At 43.1% G+C, this 25,749-nt stretch overlaps 1 protein-coding gene across 2 annotated transcripts in view; it reads right to left on the bottom strand.

Moving 5' to 3' along the window:
- Positions 1 to 21,752, bottom strand: part of Luzp1 (leucine zipper protein 1) — an 81,273-nt gene extending 59,521 nt beyond the window's left edge. For both annotated transcript variants that reach the window (XM_036178071.1, XM_036178072.1), the window contains exon 1: positions 21,657 to 21,752. The gene's annotated coding sequence lies outside the window, so the exon portion shown is untranslated. The remainder of the gene's footprint in view (positions 1 to 21,656) is intronic.
- Between the last annotated feature and the right edge of the window lie 3,997 nt (positions 21,753 to 25,749).

Raw genomic sequence — 25,749 nt, 5'->3', positions numbered from 1 at the left:
ATGGAGCAACTAATATTTACTATTTACTGCATGACATTCTAAACCCTTTGCATAAACTTGTTAATTCCTCACACTAAGCATATGAAAAGATATTGCTGTCCTCCTTTTTCTAGTAAGTAAAGGCCAAGAGAAATAGAGCTCCTTTCCCAAGTTCATGCAAACATTGCTTGGCAGAGCTGGAATTCAAACTCAAGTCAGCAAGTCAATACATTTGGGTATACTACTAAATTATACTAAATCATGTTAGTATATTATGGCACATAAATTAGGACTCAGTAACCTAATTGAACATCCAGCCAATATTTGAATTCTACAATTTATTTTCTAAGACACAAGGTCTCATTCTGTAGTCCAGGTTGAACTGGAATTCATAATGCAGCCTAGACTGGCTTCAAACTCACTGCTATCTTCCTATATCAGCTTCCCAAATGCTGGGTTTACAGGAATGAGACACCACACCTAGCTGAATTCTACTTTATTCCCACTATACTATACCATGATTTTTTTTTCAGTCAAATTAAAATGAGACAGATAAATTACATCGACCAGTGTATCAGTGGCTCTGGAGTCACAGAAAGCCAGACACATGGTATATCATTTAGTAACAATATGTTCAATTGACTGTGCTTCAGTGTCCTCATACATAAAATAGGGATAACACCTATACCACAGTTCATTACAAACTCAGCACAGTGGCCAGCACATGGTTAAGTGCTAAGCAAATACCTCTAGTAATTGTTGCTTTACTCTTGGCCCTTTTATCCATTTGCCATGAAAACAAGTATCTAAAAACTTTGCTCCAAAGCAATCAATTCATCCTGAATAGGTATATGTGCACTGGGTTTCAGATATTAGCATCTGCATTCCCTGGTACTATTTTTCAATTTTGTTTGTTTGCTTGTTTGAGTCAGAGTTGGAAATGGAACCCAGGGCTTCATAAGGTTGCACAAATACTCTTATCACTGAGCTAGCTACACACCATCCCCTTAAATACTGATTGCCTGCCTACGCTAAGGGCTCTCTCTATAGATAGATAGATAGATAGATAGATAGATAGATAGATAGATATAGATATAGATATAGATATACTTATACTGCTGCTTACATATGCATCTTCCATTCACAGCTTATTTTATATCTTTTTAACTTTTTTTTGGATTTACTTATAGATTACTTATATATGGGTGTTTGTCTACATGACTATCTGTATATCACGTGCGTGCCTGGTTCTCAAAGAGGCCAGAAGAGGGTGTCAGATCCCCAGGACTAGAATTATAGACAGTTGTGAGCCATCATATGGATGCTGGAAACTGAATCTGGATTATTGCAAGAGCAGTAAGTGCTCTTAACCACTAAGCCATCTCTCCAGCCCCTTTCTTATATTTCTTACATGTAACAATACTACTGCAAATTCATCTCTTAGAACAGAGGTCAAACCTCTTTGGGGTCGCATATCAGATATTTACATTACGATTCATAACAGTAGCAAAATTACAGTTATGAAGTAGTAATGAAATAATTTTAAGATTGGGGGTCATCACAACATGAGGAACTGTACTAGAGGTCTCAGCATTAGGAAAGTTGAGAACTATCTTAGAATAAACTGTCAGGTTTTTTTTAATACATAATTTTCTATTGATTCTTTAGGAATTCTACATCATGCACCCCAATCCCACTCATTCCCCAGTCTTTCTATATCCACCCTCCACCCTTGTCACCTCCCCCCCAAAATAAAGAATTTTATTTATTTTATTTATTTATTTATTTATTTTTCGGCGCAGGGTTTCTCTGTGTAGCTTTGTGCCTTTCCTGGAACTCACTTGGTAGCCCAGGCTGGCCTTGAACTCACAGAGATCCTCCTGGCTCTGTCTCCTGAGTGCTGGAATTAAAGACATGCACCACCACCGCCCGGCGAAAAATTTTAATTTTTAAAAAAGGAGAAAAAAATGTCCCCCAGGCCAACTCTATCAATCATAGCCTTCTCTCATACCAGTCACAGCTGTTGCGTCTCCAGTTCCCCTGTACTTGTACTATTCTGTTCCTCCATCTTTCCCGCCTTTCCATCATATACTCCTTCACCACAATGGCATTGGAAGCTGCGGTGTGTCATGCACTAGACCCTTTTGCCCAAACACCCTTACTTGCAAATGTTCATTGCAATGAGTCATCGGTCTGGTTCTCTTGCTTCTGCTACACCATCAATATTGGACTCTCACCAAAACTCTTGGATATCCTGCTGTTGTCCAGAGTCATGGAGATCCTGTGGCCAGAGTTCCACAGGACCAGCTCCTTCACACACTCCAGCAGCTCACAGTTGGAGTAGGCCAACTCAAGGCCCTGAATCCGGGCCTGGGTAGTAGCTGAGTTGGTCAGTCCACATCTGCACCACCGTTGCCACCAGAAGGGCATGGCCAGCTCTCCCACACTCAGTGCCATCGACCAGGGGCAGGGACAGCTCAGCACACCACCAGGACATCAACATGCCTTCAGGTGGCAACCTAGACCACAGACATCCACATGGCCTTTGATGGTAACACGGGCCATGGACATTAACACAGACCCTGACTACAGTAGTACTGTGGACCCAGACATGGATTTTGGCAGCTGCCTAGGCTGGATACCACCATGGCCTCAGGTGACTGTGCAGGCTCCTCACATGGCCTGTTCCTCCTGCTGCCACGGCTCCAGTTCCACCTCTCTCCACCAAGCACAAACTGCTTCACTTTTCTTTCTCTCCCTTCTCTCCATCACATATTTGTACATCATAGTGGTGCCCATGGGACTGGAGCAGGTGCTTGGGTTATTTTTTTTTTTCATTATTTATTTTTGGGGTGCTGGGGACCCAATTGAAAGCCTAACATATACTAGGGAAGCGTTTAACCACTGAGCTCACAGGCCCAACCAAATTCACATTTCTGATTTGATTAGTAAAGTAACCTTGCAAGTCACTATATTCAGCTCAACAAAACATCTCCAAAAAAGTAATAGTTATCTTCTTAGAAATCATTTACTCACCAAGCATGGTGGGTACACCTGTGATCCCAGCACTCAGAAAGAAGAGGCAGGTGGATCTCTATAAATTGCAGGCCAGTCTGATCTACAGAGCCAATTCCAGGCCAGTCAGGGCTACACAATGAGACCCCCAAAAGAAGAGAAAAATAAATAAATCTTTTTAAGACCTTATTTGTGCCCTCTCTTAGAACATTTGCTTAATTTTATGATATCAAACACACAAAACATATAGAAAAATTAAAATCATAGACCACTTAATTTGTTGGAGCAACACTTAGCAAATGGAATGATATAACCATTAAACTGCATAAAATAAATATTGGGAATTTTTTAAATGATGGATCTAGAGGACAGCAAAGGACTAGAAAGTGAAAACTGTCCCCTTCTCCATTCTATGCATTGCAGAGTATTCAACTAGCAAAAACAGGACAAAAATACTCATCCAGTAAAGGGTTCATTTTGCATGAGTGAGTAGACAGAGGGAATGTTGGATGGAAAGATTAAGATTCTGTGATTTCAGGCTGGAGAGATGGCTCCACAGTTAAAAGCACCAGCTGTTGGACCTGAGTTCAATTCCCAACACTCATACTGGGTGGCTTGCAACCACCTGTCTGCCTTCTCTGGATACCTATACATACTACCCGCCCCACCTCCCCCTCCTCTCCTCCCCTCTTCTCTCTCTCTATCTGTCTCTCTCTCTCTCTCCCCCCCCTCTGTCTCTCTGTGTCTCTCTCTCTCTCTCTCTCTCTCTCTCTCTCTCTCTCTCTCTCTCTCTCTCTCTCTCTCTCTCTCTCTCGTACAGCTTGAATGGAAAGACAGCACAAACATTATGTCTTGGGCATGACCCAGCCCAGTGTTTCCAAGGGAAATGATCTTCAAAAACCACTTTCCCGGAAACTGGACCCTGAAACTTTCTTTAACTTAATTTGCCAAGACCAGGAATTTGCTGAACTATCAACAGTTTATTTATGTCCATTTGTTTGTTTGTTAAATTAGACATTTGTTTTTAATCAAGATTTGTTCAGAGTCCTACAAAAAAGGCAGAAGGACCATTTCCAAAGATAAATGGAAGCCATGTGACTAGAAGCAGAGTCGCAGACCATACTTTCTGTAAGTACTTCTCATACACATACAGCAGTCCTCAACCTTCCTGAAGCCGCAACCCCTTAGTACAGTTCTTTACGTTACAATGGGCCCCAACTATGGAATTATTTTTGTTGTTACTTCATAACTGTACTGTTGCTACCATTATGAATTGTAATGCAAATACCAGATATACAGATGGTCTTAAGTGACCTCTGTGAAAAGGTTGTTTTCAAGGGGGTTGTGACCCACAGGTTGAGAACCACTGACATACAGTGTGGACAAACACAGACAATACTAGTAAGTGTTTGGATAGCATATCACCAGCCTGAAATACTGTCTAATCAGTTATCTCAACTGACCAACTCTTTATTCCTATTTGCATACATATAATCCAAAATTAGTAAAAAGAATATGGGCTTTGAGACAGAGTAATCTAAAAGCCTAAGTCTTACCTGCTGCTCCAGGGACATTTCTTAAACCCCACCAGCTTCACTTTCATCATCTGTGAAACAGGGACAATAGTGCCTCTTTCATGAGGCAGTTGTAAGTCTTAAATGTGCTGAGTAGCTATTATACAGCAGGTTCTAAAGAAATGGTAGATATATAACATACTGCAGAAGCAAAAGTGGAGATTGCTTTAATAAGTATCATAAGCTAAGCAATCAAGCTGAACCCAATTTTATTGCTACACTGCTGCTAATATACACAGGACAAATTCTGGGAAACGAAAAAAGGAGAGAAACCAATCCACCCAGGTCTGGAGAGATCAGCACTTGCTTGCTGGTCTTTCCAAAGGACCTGTGTTTGTTCCCAGAACCTACATGGAAGCTCACAGCAGTCTATAACTTCAGTTTCAGAGGACTGACATCCTCTTCTGGCTGTATACAGAAGCCAGAATGGGCACTGGCATGTACATAGTGCGCAGACATACCTGCAGGCCAAACATCTATATATAAGATAAAATATAAAAAAAATTTTTTTAATCTAAAATAAAAAAAAAAAAAAAAATGAACAGAGACCTACAGTCAAATATTAGGCAGAGCTTGGGGAATCCTGTAGAAGGCGAGGAAGGATTGTAAGAGCCAGAGGGGCCAAGACATCATAAGAAAATAGCCCACAGACTGACTCACCTAAGCAGGGCCCATAGGAGCTCACAGAGACTGAACAGACAATCAGGGAGCCTGCACAGGTCTGACCTACCTCCTCTGCATATGTTATGGTTGTATAGATTGGGGTTCCTGTGGTACTACTAACAGTGGAAGCAGGGGCTGTCTGTGAATCGTTTGCCTGCTTTGGGACCCTTTTCCTCCTACTGGGTTGCCTCATCCAAACTTAATGAGGGGATATGCCTAGTTTTATCACAATTTGATGTTATATTTGGTTGATATCCCTGGGAGGCTGCCTTTTTTCTGAAGGAAAAGGAGGAAGAGTGGATCTGGGGTGTGAGAGGGAGGAGCTAGGAGGAGAGAAGGGAGGGGAAACTGTGGTTGGGATGTAATATATGACAGAAGAATAAATAATATTTTTTAAAATGTACCCCCCAAATTCCTCTCTATTTGACAATCTAACAATGATGGCACTGATTGAGGTATAGTTTTCACAACTAAATATATAGTATTTAGAAATTTAAAATGCAATTTTTAAAATTAATTTAAATTTATTTTATGTGCATTGGTGTGAAGGTGTCAGATCCCCTGGAACTGGAGTTACAGACAGTTGTGAGCTGCCATGTGGTGCTAGGAACTGAACTGGGGTCCTCTGGAAGAGCAGCCAGTGCTCTTAACCACTGAACCATCTCTCCAGCCCCTTGAAATGCACTTTTAAGCCAGGTGGTAGTGGTGCATGCCTTCAATCCCAGTAGAGGCAAAGGCAGGCAACTTTCTAAATTCTACAGAGTGAGTTCCAGGACAACCAGGCTACACAGAGAAATCCTGTCTGGAAAAAAAAAGAAAAGAAATATACTTTCAAAAGACACGTATCGCCAGGCGTTGGTGGCGCATGCCTTTAATCCCAGCACTTGGGAGGCAGAGGCAGGCAGATCTTTGTGAGTTTGAGGCCAGCCTGGTCTCCAAAGCGAGTTCCAGGAAAGATGCAAAGCTACACAGAGAAACCCTGTCTTGAAAAAGCAAAAAAAAAAAAAAAAAGGACACATATCTTCACAATAAAGCTGCCCAGTAGCCATAGTCCTTCTGTAATATTAGCCGGGTGAAAGGCTGAGGCAGGAGCATCCACAAGTTCAAGGCCTTGCCCAACCACAGAGAGTCCAAAGACATCCCAGTCAACTTAGTAAGACAAAACTTCAAAATGAAAACATGACCTAAGCATGGTGAGTCATTCCTATAATCCCAGCACTTAGGAAGCTGAGGCAGGATTGAAAGTTGAATTGAAAAAAATACATTTAATGGGTCAGCCAGCTGGCTTAGCATGTAAAGGCACTCACTGCCAGGTCTTACGACCCAGTACAATGCACAGAATCCACATGGCAGAAGGAAAGGAGCCAATTCCCAGAAGTTACCCTCTGACCTCCACTCACACTCCACAATACAGACACAGACATACACATATACAGAATAAGTATTTAAAATTAAAAAAAAACATTAAAGGGGGCAGTGCTGGAGAGAGAACTCAGTTGTTAAGAGCACATACTTAGGTTTTCTTACAGAGAACCTAAGTTTGGGTCCCAATGCCCACATCTGAGGGCTCTAACTCCAGCTCCAGGGATTCAATGCCTACTTCTGATCTCCAAGGATATATACATTTATGTGCACACACTGACACACAGATAGACACACATATAATTTTAAAAAAATAATTTTTTTAAGCTGGGACTATAATTCAGTGGCATTTGTAAGCCCTGGGTTCAATCTGTAATATCATAAATAACAATAAAATGAATAAATATAAATAAAACCTTTTGTTTCCAGATTAATCCCAGGGTGATTTCAAAGAACCTAAATATTCCTTTATTATTATTATTAACATTTTTCCCTTTATTTTACATGCTGACCACAGCTTCCCCCCCCCCTCCTCTCCTCCCATCCCCCTACTCCCATCTACCTCCCTTCCTTCCCCATCCACCCACTCCTCATCTCCATTCAGAAAGGGGCAGGTCTCCTATGGGCTTGAACATAGCATGGCATACCAAGCTGAAGTAGGACCGAGCTCTTCCCCCTGTATAAAGGCTGGACAAAGTTAATCCAGCATGGAAACAGGTTCCCAAAAGCTAGCTAAGCACCAGGAACAGGTCCTGATCTCACTGCTAGAAGCCAAACAAGACCAAGCTACACAACAGTCACACACATACAGAGGACCTAGGTTGGTCTCATGCAGGCTCCCTAACTGTTGGTCCAGAGTTCATGTGCTCCCACAAGCTCAGGTCAGCTATCTCTGTGGGTTCCTAGTCATAACCTTGACTACCACCCACCTCCACTCATACAATCCCTCCTCCCTTTCTTCAGGACTCCCACAGCTTAGCCCAGTGCTTGGCTGTGGATCTCTGGATCTGCTTCCACCAGTTACTGGATAAAGGCTCTGTAATGATAATTAGGGTAGTCACCAATCTGATTACATAGATGGCCAGTTCAGGTACTCTCTCCACTATTGTTAGGGGTCTTAGCTGGGGTCATCCTTGTGGATTTCTGGGAGTTTCCCTGGCACCAGGTTTCTCGATAGCCCTCCATCCAGCCCCCTAACCAACTCCTGTACCCAGCCTGCCCAACCCACTCCCTCAAGTTCCCAAAACTCCTCTGCCCCCTCTCCCACCACCCTGCCACCTCCAGTTTACCCAGAGTGGAGTTAAGGGGAAAAAAAAGCACAAGAAGCCAGGTGTGGTGGTTCCACCTTCTACACCAGCCCTGAGGAAAGTGAGGCAGAAAGATCAGAGACACACAGTGAGAACCCTGGCAAAGAATTTGAAGTAATAACTTCAATTAACAATCACAATTAGCCGGGCGGTGGTGGCGCATGCCTTTAATCCCAGCACTTGGGAGGCAGAGCCAGGCGGATCTCTGTGAGTTTGAGGCCAGCCTGGGCTACCAAGTGAGTTCCAGGAAAGGCGCAAAGCTACACAGAGAAACCCTGTCTCGAAAAACCAAAACAAAAAACAAACAAAAAAAAAAAAACAAAAGGACAATCACAATTAATTCTCAGTTTTACCAACCTCAGATCTTTTTTCCCCTTTTTTATTTATGTCATTTAGCCCTATCTCTATCCTCAACAAAATCTCTGCAATATATTCCTGTGTTTGTGTGTCCTTATGCATAAGCACATGCATGTATATGGACATGAGCAAGTCAGTGATGTATTAGAGGCCAGAGGCACATATTGGATGCCCTACTCTATCACTCGCTGCCTAATTTCTTCATACACTGTCTCTCACTGACCCTGGAGCTTACTGTTTTTCTGCTAAGTTTCAAGTCTTCTGCTCTTTGTGCTGGGGTTGCAGTGACTATGGTCACACTTGGTTCTTTTCTTCACATGGGCGCTCACTCAGGTCCTCTTATCCATTGAGTCTTCTAATATATCCCTTTATTTTTCCATTCCACCCCTAAGTTCATGCCTCAGTAGTATTCACACTCAAAATTTTCAATTAAGATATAATTACATCATTTCCTCTATTCTCTTTCCTTCCTCTAATTCTTCCTATGCCCGCCCCCAATACCTCTCTCCCTTACATTCCAGTTTCTTTAAAACAAAAACAAAAGCAAACTTTAACTAGAACTGGGCATAGTGGCATGTGCTTGTAACCCCAGCACTTTGGAGGTTAAAGCAGGAATATTTACTACAAGTTTAAGGCCAGTCTGTGCTACACTGAAAAGAGCAGGCCACCAAGGGCTACATATGAAGACCCTATCTCAAAAAGTGGAAGAAAAAGAAAAAGAAACAAGGGACTGGAGAGGTGGCTCCAGATGACCACTGGCTGCTCCTCCAGAGGACCCAGGTTTGGTCCCCAGAACCTACATGATGGCTCACATTTATCTGTCACTCTAATTCCAGAGGATCCTACACCCTCATCTTACCACAAAGCACATATGAGATGCACAAAAATACATACAGACAAAGCACCCATACACATAAAAGAAAAACAGTAAGCTGTTTTTTGTAAAAAAAAAAAAAAAAAAAAAAAAAAAAGTAAATTTTAAAATTCCTATTAACTCTACTTAACACCTAATAATAACAGTCTATAATTCCAATTAGATCATGTCACTGCCTAATTTATAAACTTTCAACTACTGATGGTGTTGTTCACTGCCAGACTGGTTAATAATCTTACCTCCTGATAGTCCATAATTATATCAGACATGTCTTCTCCAGCCCACCAATCATAAAAGTTTACCCCAATCTCAGTATCTTTGGTTTGCATTGCCCTAGTCTGAAAATCACCCTCTTCCTTCCCACTAACTCAAATCCATCATGTAGAACTTGGTCTAACTGCCTTCATGAAGTCCTGGACTAAACTGCAGACTCGTTTCCAGACAAATCAGCAGCACAACAGACTCTACTCTAGTCACTCCACTCCAAAGGACACGAATGTACATTTTCCATAAGGGGAATTATGCAGTATTTAAAACTGCTTTCCTCTAAGATACCTTTTTCTCTTATCTGCTTTTAATGTTCCATCTTTTACAGTGATATTAGATGCTTCTCATCTTCATGTCCTTATTTGGAAAAATAAGCTCTTGAAATGAGGCTGGTTTTTGGGCCACTAGTCTACATACTTTGTTTCAGTTTTTATACACAGCTCAATACAGTTAAAGAACTGTTTCAAAACTAAACACTGTCTCCCCAGTTAGAATTTTAAGAGCCATGTGTGGCACTTCTTCTGTCTTTTGGTTGTCCTATATTAATTATCCCTGGGTTGAACACAAAACCAGTAGTATAAACAACAGATATATGTAAATCCTGGCTTTTAAAATCTGATGTGACACTAACCAAAGCCATAAGTAAAGTCAGTTCAGTGTCCTCATCTTCTCTCCTCCGCTGAACACAAACTCCATGTTTCTAGACTATTCCTATTATTACCTCACAAGATCACTAACTGCACTCCATTAACTTTTATTATGACCTAATTTTATCCTTGGTTTCTTTAGCATCTCCTCAATCTTTCTCTCTGATCCTTTAACTATCTCACTACTCCCCATCTATCATATTTTTTAATATTTCTTTTTATATTGGGGACTGAACTTCAGCCATGACATGCACACACTCCTACCCCAGCACCATATCTTGTGTGTGTGTGTATGTGTGTGTGTGTGTGTGTGTTCATTCCTGAGAAATCTGACCAAGTATGGGCTTCCAGCATGCTAAGCAAGCACTCTACTACTAACTGAGCTGCATGCACCCAGTCTCCCTCAAAATTTTTATGGTTACTTTCAAACTGACTTAGACTCTAACCTCAAAAGTGTTAGTTAGCCTAAGACTTTGGAAATGTCCAATCTTATCAAATTATATTAATAGCTCATGTTGCTCTACTGTTCAGCTGTGGCAGAAAGCACAAAAATCAAGTAGTTCCCAGCCAGGCGGTGGTGGCGCACGCCTTTAATTACAGCACTTGGGGGCAGAGGCAGGCGGATCTCTGTGAGTTCCAGGCCAGCCTGGCCTACAGAGAGTTCCAGGCCAGACAGAGCTACACAGAGAAACTTTGAGTTTGGAGGAGGAAAAAAATCCTGACAGGCCTGATAGCTCCCACCTGTAATCACAACTGCTTGGATCACCAAAGAAAGAGGATCACAAGTTCAAGACCCTAACCCTAACCCTAAGTAACATCATATAGACTGAGTGGGCATATTTATGTAGTTAAGAATATGTATGTATATATGAATGTACGTATGTAACAATAATTAATGAAAAAAAGAAGCCATGAATGTGAAAGAAAGAGCAAGGAGGAGTATATAGGAGAGTTTGTGGGTAGGAAAGGGAAGAAGGAAATGAAGCAATTATATTATAATCTCAAAAAATATATAAAATTTTTTTAAATTTAAAAATGATATTCTTCCTATCCTAGGTAAAATGACAAAGCGTTGATTGTGTTTATTAGAAAGAAATGATCTTTCATGTACACAGCTGGTAAAATTAACCAATGTTCTGACTTGAATAGTAGTGTTCAAAGGTATATTTAGGACACCTTGGGCAAACTGACATTTTGAATCTATACAGTGGAAACAACATAATCTATACCAAAGGAGTCATACATAGAAAAACATTATCAGAGCTGGGCATGGTGACACACACCTTTAATCCCAGCTCTCAGAAGGCAGAGGCAGGCGAATCTCTTGAATTCAAGACCAGCCTGCTCTACAGAGTGATTTCCAGGATAGCTAGAGATACACAGAGAAACCCTGTCTTGAAAAACAAACAAACAAAAAAGATTTGACCATCAGTAGACTATAATGTTTCTTTTGTTTGTTTGTTTTTGTTTTAGAAAAGGTCTCCCTATATAGCCAGAGTCTAGCCTCTAACTCACAAACCACCTGCCTTAGCCTCCCGTTGGGATTACAGTCCTATGCCACTAAACTCTCTTAAAGCAGAGATTTCTATTTATCACTCAATTATAAAATGTCTACTAGGCTAATCTGCACTCAAACTGACTCAAAGAATGTACACACTATTACACCTTTAACACAGAAAAGAAGAGTAACTGCCAAGAAAGTTTACCAACACCCTATAGCTTTAAGATTTATTCATTTTTATGTGTGTTGGTGTTTTGCCTGCACTTATGTCTGTGTGAGGGTGCCAGGTCCCCTATAAATGGAGTTACAGACAGTTGTGAGCTGCCACATGGGTGCTGGGATAAGTACCCGGGTCCTCTGGAAGAACAGCCATGCTCTCAACAGTGAGCCATCTCCCCAGCCTCCTAGATTTAAACACATCTGACTAGTTGGAAGATTTTTCTTTCTCTTTTGGGAGGGAGTTGGGGTGGGAGTATATATTTGTTTATGTGGGTATGTGCAAATGTTTGTGCAAGTGGAGGCCAGAAGTCAGCACTGTCTTTCCTCAATTGCTCATCTTTCTTTTTGGAGAGAGTCTCACTAGGACTATGTAGCTCTTAGCTGATCTGGAATTCAGTACAGAAACCAAGCTGACCTTGATCTCACAGAGATTAGCTTGCCTCTGCCTCCCAGGTACTATGATTTTTTTTTTAATGGTATGTATCACATGCCCAGCTCACTTCATTATTTTGAGACAGGGTCTCTCACTAAATCTAAAACTTATCAATCAGCTGCCCAACAAGCTTCAGGGATCCACCTATCTCTATCACCCCTGTGCTGGGCTTTTACACTGGTGTTGGCAATCCAACCTCAAATCGTTATGCTTGCACAGCAGACAGTTTACCAATGAAGCTATCTCTTCAACTTTTTTGTTTTTTGTTTTAGCTGTGTATGTGAGTTCTTGTTCATGAGTATGGATATACACATGCCACAGCACGTATGTGGAGGTCAGAGGGCAACCTTGAGTGTAAGACCTCACCTTCTACCTTGTTTGAGACAAGGTCTCATTTGCTCCTACAGAATCCATACTGGCTGACCCAAGAGCATCCAGGAATTCTCCTATCTCTGCCTCCTATCTTGTTGTAGGAGCACTGGAAATTATACAGGCATGTTATCATGCCAGGCTTTACATAGGTCCTGGGGATCTGAACCCAGGTCCTCAAGCTTGTGTGACAAGTGCTTTACCCATTGAGACCTGTCCTAGCCCTATTTTTGTTGCTTGCTTGCTTGCAATATGGCCTCACCATACAGCCCAAGCTAGCCTTTAAATCATGATCCCCATTTTAGCCTTCATCCCAATCTCAGTTTGGAGACTACAGGCACATGTCACAATATCCAAGAACTCAGAATTTTCATTATCAACAGGACCAATAAAATACTGATCAAAAAAGAATTCAAGACGGGGACAGTGGCACATGCCGTTAATCCCAGCACCTGGGAGGTAGAGGCAGGTGGATCTCTGTGAGTTTGAGACTAGTCTGGTCTACACAGCGAGTTCCAGGACAGTCAGGGCTGTTACACAGAGAAACCCTGTCTTGAAAAACCAAAGAGTAATAATAATCCCAATGGGATACTACTCATTTCAGTTATCTAATCAGAACATCTTATACAAGCACAGACCAAACACCTTTCCAAGTAGAAAACTCTGTTTAGTTCTTCACCTGTAACAGGTTTCAACGGAGCATGTGCTTTATGGCACCAGGACTGAACTTCTGTACTTTCATATGATAACAGCCTATCATTACCTAATAGACTTGGTGTATTCCTACCTTTTGGATTAAAGAAAATATTATGTAGAATTCTAGTTTTATTTTTGTTTTGTTTTTTTGTTTTTTGAGACAGGGTTTCTCTTTGTAGTTTTGGTCCCTGTCCTGGATCTCGCACTGTAGACCAGGCTGGCCTGGAACTCACAGGTATCTGCTTGCCTCTGCCTCCCAAGTGCTGGGATTAAAGGCGTGCGCCACTACTGCCAGGAATTCTAGTTTAAAAAGGGATCCATATTAATAAGCCTAAGATATTAAAATTGCTACCTATAAATAAGCAGTGTTGATGATGCTCAATCACCAAAAACTCTACTGAAAGCAAATGTAGTGATAGATGTGGTAAAGCAAGACTGTGACCCCAGCATTTAGCAGGCAGGGGCACACTGGAGGCCAGCCTGGATTTAAAAAAAAAAGAAAAAGAAACAGCAGGGGCTACTGAGATGTCCTAGTGGGTAAAGCTGTTGCTATATGAGTTTGGGTTCAGGTCCCCAGCACCCACATAAAAGTTGAGAAGGTAATCCCAACCCAAGTGGGACAATGAGATAAACAGATCCCAAAAGTTGCTGAGCAGTCTAGCCAATCACTGACCATCTTCAGTAAGAGAACTTGTCTCAAAAAATAAGGTGGATTATGGAGGAAGACACCCTATGCCATGCACACCAAACACACACAAACAGAAACACCCTCAACTGAGGACCATGTATAATGCTTAGTGAAATAATCAAAGGGCTATTAAATAATACAAACAAATTTCTTATCAAATTAGGCACCTAAGACATAAGCTAGTATGGGAGCTGAAATAATGGCTCAGCAGTTAAGAATGTTAGCTGCTCTTCCAGAAGATCAAAGTATGGCTACTAGTTCTCATGATGGGAAACTCAAAATTGCCTATAATTCCAGCTCCAAGGGATCCCATACCCTCTTCCGACCTCCAAGATCACCTGCACATATGTTGCAACACTGACACACAAACATTAAAAAATAAAACAAAAATAATTTTAAAATATATATATATATATAACTAGCCAGCAGTGGTGGGCACACACCTTTGATCCCAGCACTCAGGAGGCAGAGGCAGTGAGAAAAACTGTCTCAGGAAAAAAAAAAAATGTGTGTGTGTGTGTGTGTGTGTGTGTAAATTAACCAAAAAATATGACAAGTATTATAAGCTATAAGGTTTTTTGAAAGGACCAGCAAGATGACTACATGGGTAAAGGTGTCAAGGTGTCTGCTGCCAAGCCTGATGACCTGAATTAGATCTCCAAATCCCACACAAAGGTGGGGGGAGAGAGTTGACTCCACAACTCCACAAAGGTATTCTTTGACCTCCACACATGCGCTGTGCCATGCATTCCTACACACACACACACACACACACACACACACACACACACACACATCATAGAAGCATACGAGACACACACAATAAATAAATGGTTTGGGGTTTAAGTTTTTGTTTTTTGTTTTTGGTGTTCTTTTTTAAGAGGAACAGCAAATGGGTACAGGGACTTGCTACTAAGCCTGACAACCTGAGTTTGATCCCCAGGACACAAGGAGAGAAATATACCCCTAAGTTGTTCTCTGGCCTCCATACATATACTGTGGTATGCAAACATGTGTGTGCACACACATACACAATAAATGTAATTTTGTTTTGTTTTGAGACAGGGTCTCACTAATGTAACTCTGGCCGCCCTGGAACTCACTATGCAGACCATGCTGGCCTTGAACTCACAGAGATCCACCTGCCTCTGCCTCGAAAGTACTACAATTAAAGGTGTGTACCACTGTAGCCTGCTAATAAATGAAATCTTTTTAAAAAGGGGGAAGGGGGGGATCGGTGGTGGTGCACATCTTTAATCTTAGCACTCAGGAGAAAGAGGCAGGTGGATCTCTGTGAGTTTGAAGCCAGCCTGGTCTACAAAGTGAGTTCCAGCACAGTCAGGGCTACACAGAGAAACTCTGTTAGGGGATGGGTGATATTTTTGAGAAAAAAAAACTTTTAATCCAACAAGATATTAGGAGGATTAAGACAGGCCAATTGGATTTACCAAGAACATAAGGAATATCAATAATACCATATAGAAAAGGCATTTTTTACTTTTATTACATTTTATTTATTTACTTTGTATACATGTATATGTGTGCATGCTATGCATACATGTGGAGGTCAAAGGACAACCTGTAAGAATCATTACTCTCCTTCCACCATGTGGGTCTCAGAGACCAAATTCAGACTGTTAGGCTTGGTGGTAAACACTTTACCTGCTGAACCATCTCTCCAGCACAGGAGACATAAATTTACTATTGCAAAGTCAAGATAACAACAATGAGAAGAAACAGCTGATCTCCCCCATCATAGAGTTCTCTTTGTAGCTTAGTCATGGCTGTCCTGGATCTTACACTGTAGACCAGGCTGGTTTTGAATTCAGAGATCCCCCTGCCTCTACCTCCAAGTGCTGGGATTAAAGATGTGCACCACCACTGCCTTGTGAAACAGCTGATTCTTGAAGGATGGAAAACATTTAAAGAATAAAACAACATGAGAGAATAAAAACACAAAAGATGACACAAACAAAAATGCGAACTTTGGGATATAATCATTAAATATTTATGCAACACTTACTCCACGCCGTACTGTGCTAGGCATTAGGGATACAAACACTGGAGAACAAAACAAATGACTTCTTTGCTCCTATGGAGTGTAGTAGGAAGACAGATAATAATCATGCAAGCAGGTGTATCATTATAAATCATAATAGGTCCAGTGAAGAAAAGCAACAGAAGCCAATGACAGGGAATAACGGGAAAGGACTAGCAAGACAGGGTGATGAGAAGGATCTCTGATACTCAACATAAGTTCAGGTACTTGGGAGGCAGAGCAAGTGGATCTGTGAGTTTGATGTCAGCAAAGAAAGTTCCAGGACATCCAGAGTTACAGGGTAAAACCTTGCCTGGTGGGGGGGACGACAGGACTCTTCCAGAGAAAAGAGGGGATGAAGTCCATAAAATAATAATTTAAAAGGATAAAAATAATTGCTGCTGGATAATCGTGAAGAAGAGAGTTCAGATCCCAACACTAACTTAAAAAGGTTTCACAATGCCTGTAACTCCAGCTACAAAAGACCAATACCTTCTTTTGGCTTTGTGTACACACACACACACACACACACACACACACACACACACACACAAACACACACACAATTTTCTTTCTTAAACACATACAAAGAAAAATCTTTAAAAAGAGAAGTGGAAGGTCAGCCTGGTTGACAGAGTAAGTTTAAGTTTAAAGCCAGGCAACTTAAACACTATCTCAAAATACAAGGTGATGTCATGTTCAATCCCTAGTACCACAAACACAACAAAAAAGAAAAGGTATGGTAGGTTTTTAAAGTTTTATGCAAGTTTTTAATAACACACACTTAAAATACTACTTGGTCAGGGCATGGTGGTACATGTCTGTAGTTCTATAATTCTAGTACTCAGGGAACTAAAGCAGGAGGATAGTCATGAGATCAAGGCCAGTCTGGGATGCATAGCAAGTTCAAGGCTAGCCTGGTCTGCAAAGCAGGGGGTGGGGTGTGGCAGAGCACTTACCTAGCATGTGCAAGGCCCTGAGCTCAATCCCCTGCAACACACACACTAAGTATTTCCTCAGCTACACAGGAAGTCTGAGGCCTGGGCTATATGAGACCATCTGAAAACTCAGATAAATAACTGTCCAGATAGAACAGAGAGGGGCACAGGCCAAGTATGAAGTTCTTGAATAACAAACTAAGTGATGGAAACTTTGGATCACATACAAAAGAGAGGAGTGGCCCAAACAGTAAATGAATACAAAATACTATACTTAAAAAGAATAAATGCTGAGTACGGGAAGGGAAATGTGCAATAAAAGATGAGCATTCTTTAGCATTAAGGAGGCATCTCTAGGAACTAAGAGAATAGATGAGAACAACAGCAGCATGCCTACTACATTGCAGCTCAAATTTTGACATGGTGTGTTCATGTTTATTATTTTAAGATCCCCCCCCCCATATACTAGAGTGTAACGAATAAAGCTTCAACCTGCCTGACCTCAAATATATAGTCAGCCCCTCACAGGGTCTGGCAGTAATCTCTGAGCTCAGCTCCCTCATGTATAAAATGAGGATAATAACTACTTCACAACTATGAAGTAAGCTACTATAATTTTCTCCCTACAGTCACCCAAAATGTTGAGTAGTCTGGAGGGTATTTTAATTTAATTATTATTTCCTAATAGTATATGGAGAGAGAGTCAACAGTTGATATTAACAAAAGTTTCTATTCTCAGAGAAATTCACAGATGAGAATGGAGAATTGTACAACAGAAACAAAATGAGAGAGGGGAAAAAAGGAAAGTAAGTAGAAATGTGGTTTCTTCTAGATTCTAGAAGCTCTGCAAGGAAGGTTTTGGCATTTCCCAATACAGAGACACTTAAACTAGAGCAACTTGAGTCAATTCAGTGACTCAAAGTATAAGGGGAAAAAAGTCAGCAGATTATCTTCCTAGCAAGCCAGTTTCTACCCAATATATCCTTCCCTTTGTGTAAGGTTGGCTAAAATCAATCAGAGATCAGCATTAAGGATAAACTGGTTACAGTGGGAAGGTGAGACTTTCAACCATTTCACAGCATCCCTACCCTTAAGTATTATGTGGACATGTTACGTTAACTATAACATTTTAAGCATTTATTATGTATACAAGCTACACGTCAAAGAGTTTTACTCTTAATAAAACTTTAAATAGAATTAATTTTAGCAAAAATATATCCTTGGGCTTAGAAGTAACTAAAATCTACTTCCTCTCTTATGTGCACCATTAAATATTTAAGATTTTCTTATTTCCTACCAAGTTGGCATTCAGACTCCCTAGTATGCATTCTGATCTCACAGTATAAAATCTAAGCACGGAAACCTCCTAATCTTCCTGGGATCAATCTGTTATCAATTCCTTAAAGAAAAGTTTAAAAGAATAAAGGTAGTAGTGACTTCACAATTATACAACACTACACCTTTGTCAAAGCTCAGACTATATACCTAACATTGGTCAATTATATCACATATAAATTATATCAATAATATATAATATACTCATTCAGCAAATAAATTTACTGAGTGTCTACTATGTGCATCAAATTTTATAACAAATCCTTCAAGTTGGATTATCTGAATCCTACAAGTAGCATGCTTGTGATAGTGTGATATTGTGTTCCCCAAAATATTGTGCAGATAAACTCATCTGGGGTCAGGGCACAGAACAGCCACTAGATACAGAGGCTAGAAAATGGTGGCACTCAGGCATTTAATCCTAGCATTCCAGAGGCAGAAATCCATCTGGATCTCTGTGAGTTCAAGGCCACATTGGAAACAGCCAGGCATGGTGATACACGCCTTTAATCCCAAGAAGTGAGCCTTTAATCCCAGGGAGTAATGGCAAAAACAGAAAGATATATAAGGCATGAAGACCAGAAACTAGAAGCATTTGCCTGGTTAAGCTTTTAGGCTTTGAGCAACACAGTTCAGCTGAGATTCATTTGGATGAGGACTCAGAAGCTTCCAGTCTGAGGAAACAAACAGGATCATCTGAGGAATTGGTGAGGTGAGGTGGCTATGGCTTGTTCTGCTTCTTTGATCTTCCAGGATTCACCCCAATACCTGGCTCCGGGTTTGATTTTTACTAATAAGAACTTCTAAGATTCATGCGACAGCATGTTTTAATTAGTTGGTACTGTCCCAAAACTGTTACATGAAAATCTTTCCATTTTTTGATCCTGAAGTCACCTTAATGGTGGCCTCTAAAATTCAGGTGCTCTCTAAGGCCAGGTGCAGAATCATTACACCTTTCTACCAGCTTCTGTTATATAGATGAAATGTATAACCAACTTAGGCAATCACTGTTTTAATACAAATGTTTCCAACACAAGCAAAGCATTAAGTACCTACTGTATACAGTACATATTTTTATGTAGCCTTTGTATCAAGGCCTCCAGAGCATACTGACATCACTCTAGGGTCCAACTGTAATCCAATGGGATGACTCAAAGATCTAGAAATTAAGTTTCTTGTTTCCCAAGGCAGCATACAATTGGAAGTAAGTATGGAACAAATAGACTTGGTTGGTTTCAAATTCCAGAGCCACTTCTTACTGGTTATATGGATCTTACTGGATGAGCTTGGTATAGTCACTTGTACAGTCTGTTCTTCACTTTTCTCAACTAGCACTTCACAGACTTATTTATTGAGACTGTATAATATACTCGCCACCTAGCACTATTATTGAGTAGCAACTCAACATTATTTGTTCCCTTTCTTGATCTTAAGGCTTAAAAATAATCATGAAGGCTAATTAACAATCCATGTTATAGGAGCTAGATAGAGCGCAAACGTTTAAGAGCCCTTCTTGCTCTTCCAGGAGACCAAAGTTCAGCTTCCAGCACACATCAGGCAGCTCGGAACCATAACTGCCTATAACTCCAACTCCAGGGGGACCTGGCCTTAGAGAGCACCTGAACTCATGTGAACATTCCCATACACAGGCACACAATTAAAAGCAAATCTTTTAAAAATCCTTGTTATTAATGAATGGTCAGCTGTGAACTTACACTTCCTGCCTTCATAGTCCAATCCATCCCTTACCCATCCCACTATTTCTAGTTTTTCAAACTTTAGTTGCTATGTTTAGAAAAGTGATTTAATTTTAGAGACCTGGAAAATTCTTCTGAGTAAATGGAGCAAAACCTTAATCTGCCCCAAGGGGAAATTCTGTGCAAAACAATTATTTCTAACAAGAGAAGAGTCTTCTATGGGGGTTACAGAATTTAACCACACAAATGCCACCAAAGTTGCACACGAAGTGACAGAAGGCCATCTGGAACATGCTGCACAGATTTTCCAAAAGGAAATGTCCTCCCCTCAGCTGGGGTTGCTAAATCTTCCTAGGTGATCTGAATTCTTCCCAGCTCTGTCACTAGTCCAGATCCTTAAGCCAGAACCACAGCAGTTGGTAAAACGAAATATCATAAACAAACCCCACTTCTCAAAAAATATCCCCCAAACGGCAGTGAGGTCCAGGGAGTATTTTCTCCTCAATGGACAGAAAAGCCACCACGAGGCGCTCAGATGCACAATCCTTCCCCCCAAGGTCATTCAAGTCAGTGAAGAAGCAGCGACGGAGAATCTGCAAGCTCCCCGGTAAAGAACACTGCGGAGATTTTTTTTTTTTTTTTTTTTTGAGGTGTGTGAAGGGGGATGGGGGTTTGCCTGCTCTCTTCCCCTCTCCCACCCCAAAGTGTGAGCACCCGCCTCGGCATTTCCGAAACAAGCCACAACAAGCTCTGCAGTGTTAGGAAAGGGGCTGACGCGATGAAGAAACAGATGCTCCAAAGCAAGATGGGTCTTTCTCGGCCGGCGGAGGCTCCTGCGAGGTAATTAGCAGAAACCGCAGGCACCTCGGAGAGGTCCCCACCGGGCTGCGGAACCCCCCAGCCCCGCCGTGCCGTGCCCGGGACGCCGGCTTTCCCTCGCTCGTCGCCTCGCCAGCCGCAGGCCAAAAGCGGCTCCCGAAACCGCACTTCATTCCTGCGCTTCGGGAAGCCATGGCTCCCTTCCCCGCCGGGCCGCGCGCGGGGCGGGGTGCGCGCTGCGGAAAGTTCACCGCGGCGGCGGGAGGGGGCCGGCGGCTGCCCGAGTGCCCCTGCAGATTCCACCGTTAATTAGTCCTCGGGACTGTCGACTGGCAACTTAAACAAAGCGAATGCCTCGAATTCCTTCCCGGGCCGCCGCGGTCTGGCCGCGAGACGGAGCAGCGCGCCGGCGGGAGCCGCGCGGGCCGCAGCCCGGGCCGACAGCTGCGGACGCCCCGGGGCCGCCGCGGGCCTCTCTCCGCGTCCCCCGCGCGCCGCGTCCCGCACACCGGCCGCGGCCCTTCCTGTCCGCTCACTTCCTTCCTCCCCGCCCGCCGCCCCGCGGAGCCCGGCGAGGACCCCGACGCCTCCCCGGCCGCCGCGGCCGCGCTCGCCCTCACCCGGCGTCTCCGCAGTCTCCTCAGAAACGTCCCTCCCCCTCCTCCGGAGTGGGGGAAAAAAAAAATCTCTGAGTCTCTCCCTCCAACTCCAGCCACACTCTCCGGGCCGGCCCACCGGAGACCTCCCCTTCCCGGCTCCGCTTCCAGAAGCCGCGCGCACTCCCTGCCGCCCCGGGACACCCGGCCGAGCGCCCCCGCCCCGCACACAAGCCGAGCCCTCGGGCCGCCCGCCGGGCCGCGCTCCCGCCGCCGCCTCACCTCTGCCGCTCCGGCCCGCGGTCCCGCCGCCGAAGGATCCGGCGCTTCGCTCCCAGCAGCCGGCGCCTGCTCAGGCTCCCCCAGACTGACAATGAGGGGCGGGGCTTCGTATGGCGTCAGCGTTCCGGAGGCGGGGCTGAGTCGATGCCACTCCCCTTAGGCCTTTCTCTTGCCCTCCCACTTCCAAACCCAGGGTTTGAATCCTGCCAAGTTTTCATTGCCTTCCTAGCTGTGCTGGGCTCCGAGGGCACCCTGACTTGGAAAGCAAGGCGGAATTCAAAAGGGATGCCTCTCAGAGACGTTGGGAGAGTGCAGTGAGATCATCCATGCACAGCGATTAGCCCAGGGCCTGAAATGGAGTAATCGCTCAACAAACACCACTGTTATTTAGTAAGTGTGGAGAAGGAACTGGGCGTGGCTCGGAAGTCATGAGTTCTAGTCCCACTAACTCCAGGTTCATTCCTCTTCTGCTGCCAGGAAAGTCCTTTCCTATCTATATTCCCTATTTTCAAACGCCTTCTATGTGCAAAGTAGTATGGCCCAGAGAAAGGCGAATGGACTTTGAAGGTAGCCTAGGACCCACACCCAGCAGAGTACAGGCCACAGTCAGACACATTCTCTGTGAATGCCCTCCCACGCGCTGGCACCCAGCAGCCTGCACAAGCCGGGACACAGATGGGCTAAAGGCTGCTTCCTCTCTGACTGCAGCAGTATGGTTGGTCTCTGGAGACGCCTCTTGTGTAAGCTCTTTATTGCCTATGGAACAAAGGCCAAATCTGTGGCCTGGTATGCTCACTTCCTACCTTCATACACACACTGTCTAAAGTTTACCCAAACCCCCTCGGCACACCCACTGTTTTCCCACACCTAGCCTTCTGCTCATGCTCTGTCCTTGCCCCCTCATCTCATGTGCGGGTCCTCCGAGTTTCCCCTAGGCAAAGCCAAACCTCTAGGCTCTCAGTACCTGATGACACTGACTTGAGCTCTCACAGGGCCATGGACAACATCATAACTTGTATCCGGTTGACCTCCAGCTGGGTGTGTGGTGGTGGCACATGCCTACAATCCTAACTCAGGAGGCACATGCATTACCAGTTTGAGACCAGCTGGCTAAGACTAAGAGAATATGCCTTTTAAAAAATAATGCCAGGCATGGCCATGCACACCAGTAGACAAATGCTAAAGAGGGTGGGACAGGAGGATCACGGGTCTAAGGCCAGCCTGGACTACCCTTTGGGGCTGGGGATAGAGCTCAGTTGGTAGAGTATTTGTCTAGTATGCACAATGCTCTGGCTTTAAGCACCAGCATTGTATAAACTGATGTGGTAGTACACTCCTGTAATTCCAGCACTCAGGAGGTCGAGACAGGAAAATCAGAAATGCAAATGCAAAACCAGCCAGAGGGTCTGTTCCACGCCTTAAATCCCAGCACGGGAGACAGAGGCAAGTGGATCTCTGTGAGTTCAAGGCCAGCCTCATCTACATAGTGAGAGGGCAGCCAGAGCTACATAGTGAAACCCTGTCTAAAAAAAATAAAAAATGGTCCAGTGGTTAGAGCATTCTGCAGAGGATCCAGGTTCAGTTCCCAGCACCCACATGACAGCTCACAGCAATCTGTAACTCCAGTTCCAGGAGATCTAATGGCCTTTTCTGGCTTTTGCAGGCACCAAGCACATACATGGTACACATACAAACATGTAGGCAAAACATTCATCCACATAAAAAATTAATAAATAAAAATAAAATTTTGGGTTGTTTTTGTTTTTGTTTTTGTTTGTTTGTTTTGAGACAGAGTTTTTCTGTGTAGCCCTGGCTGTCCTGGAACTTGATCTGTAAACCAGGCTGGCCTTGAACTCAGATGTGCCTCTGCCTCTAGAGTGCTGGGATTTAAAATAATAAATTTTTTAAAAAGAAAATTAAGGTCATCCTCAGCAACACAGTGAGTTTGATGTCATTCTGGGCTATATAACACCCTGACTTTAAATAAATAAATTTTCCATTTGTTTCTTAGTTATTTCTGGGCATGAGAACCCACACATGTTTGTGGAACTTGAGTTGTGATACCACAAACCCATTTCCCAACTCATAGGAGTTCACTAAGCCTCAGTCCCTTCATCTGTGAGATGGAAATAATCATATGATCCTTGTTTAGTCTTGACTTGGCAAACTAGCTCAGTGGTAGATCCTGGTCTAACAAGCACAAAATCGTGGGTTCAGTTCCCAGCACCAAAAGATTAATTAATTAATTAGTTAATTAGTGAATTAAATGTGATAAGTCAAGCAGAGTGAGACATGCCCGCAATTTCAACACTTAGGAAGGATTAGTTTGTGTCTAGCTTGGGTCACACGGTGAGATGCTGCTTCAGAAAATAAGGAAAATAAATACAATATTTTATAGAAAGCACCAGGCACACACAGTGTGGTTATCATTCTTATTTTCAAAATATCACCGTCAGTGATATTTCCAGCTTCTAACATCACATAGCATTCTTGTGATGATGCATCCAGTCACCAGGATGGTGACTGTAATCCCAGGAGTTCAAGGCCAAATTGGGCCATAAGACATTGTTAAGATCGTGTCTGAAAAAAAAAAGGTGGGGGGGAGAAAAGAGAAAAAAAATCCACCCAGTCATTTCATAGGGGAAGACCTCAAGGGTTAGACATAAGGAAGAGGTTTACTGAAATTACCCATTGGAACAGGAACCAGTTCCCCAGTCTCCAGACCCCAGGTGGATTCTGCAGGCCCCAGGGCATCAGTCTTGGCACACCTCCCAGTTGACAGCTGCAAGTTCTCTCTGCAGGTTCTTGCAGCAGAATGACCTGTTTCTGCTCTGTGCCTCCTCACAGAGAGATGGATACGTGTTAGGCTGCTCTTGGCTGCCCCATGGTCTTCCAAAAGAACCACAGCAAGGCACTGGGTATTTCCAGAACACCAGCCTGTGGGAAGAGGGGAAGGGCTTTGGACTTCTGATTAATTTCCTGTGTTGCAGATAGGCAAATAGTTGTCCTGAAATGCCTGGGCTAGTCCCCAGGGGCCCCTAAAACTTGTGGTTTATTTTTAGAACTAGGAGCTTCAAGAATGCTACTTCCCATGAAAAGTAAGCATGATCACAGGATTGCTTCAGATTCAAAGGGCCTTGCCTAAGTCCCTTTATCTGCTAAAATGCTGAATTAAGATACTGCTAACATTCAGCAGGGAGACGAAGCAGTACAGGGAAGGGTCTGCAGGTCTCTGAAGTGTGCATGGCCCCATCAATCACTAACTCATTCAAGGCAAAAGCTTTGGAACAGGACAGTTCAGGAGTTAAATTACTCTACCAGTTACCAGTTATGAAACCTCAGACTTCCAAATCTCTGCACCTCAGTTTCTCATCTCCAAAATGAGATGGCTGTTGTGGATTGAATGAAATAGTGTGTGGAAGAACTCAGTTAAAAGCACTCAGTTCATGAGAAAGAGGGGGGAGGAGGTAGAGAGAGAGCGCGCGAGAGAGCACTCAGGAGTGTTGTTGGGAACTGAACCCACAGCTTCATGCATACTAAGCAAGTGCTCTATGATTGAACTACATCCCTAATCTGCTGCTACTGTTTCACGATGCCCTCCCACTAAGTCTCTCATGTATTGGCCTCCGGGCTGGAAGGACTCAACAACAGTCCTGCCCTCCAGGAGCTCTTCGTAAAGGAACAGGGTGGGTTTGCATGAGCAGACAGGGGCAAGTGTCTGCTGAGTGTTCTTAACTGCAAATGGCAAGTCACAGAAGCGCAGGTGGACCCGAGGCCTGTGCTTTGTAGTGTGTGCTTAGTCTATGTATAGGGAAAGTTCAGCGGCAAGATGAAAACGTGAAGAGGGCCTTCACCTTCTTTTTTTTTTTTTTTTCATTACTTTTGTTTTTTCTGTATGTATATAGGAACTTAAAAAAAAAAAAAAGACGAAATACTAAAAGGGAGGCAAGTGGGTGAAAATACAGCTGCAAACACATCCCCAGAGGGGCTCTGTACCAGCTGTGAATAGTGCCATAGAAAGTCTCAAAGGTAGCTGGGTGTAGTATCACTTGCCTAGAATCCCAGCACTCTAGAGGCAGAGGCAGGAGGTTCA

This window comes from Onychomys torridus, chromosome 2 (assembly GCF_903995425.1).
Source record: "Onychomys torridus chromosome 2, mOncTor1.1, whole genome shotgun sequence".
NCBI classification, from domain to species: domain Eukaryota; kingdom Metazoa; phylum Chordata; class Mammalia; order Rodentia; family Cricetidae; genus Onychomys; species Onychomys torridus.
This window is presented reverse-complemented; position numbering and strand designations above follow the sequence as displayed.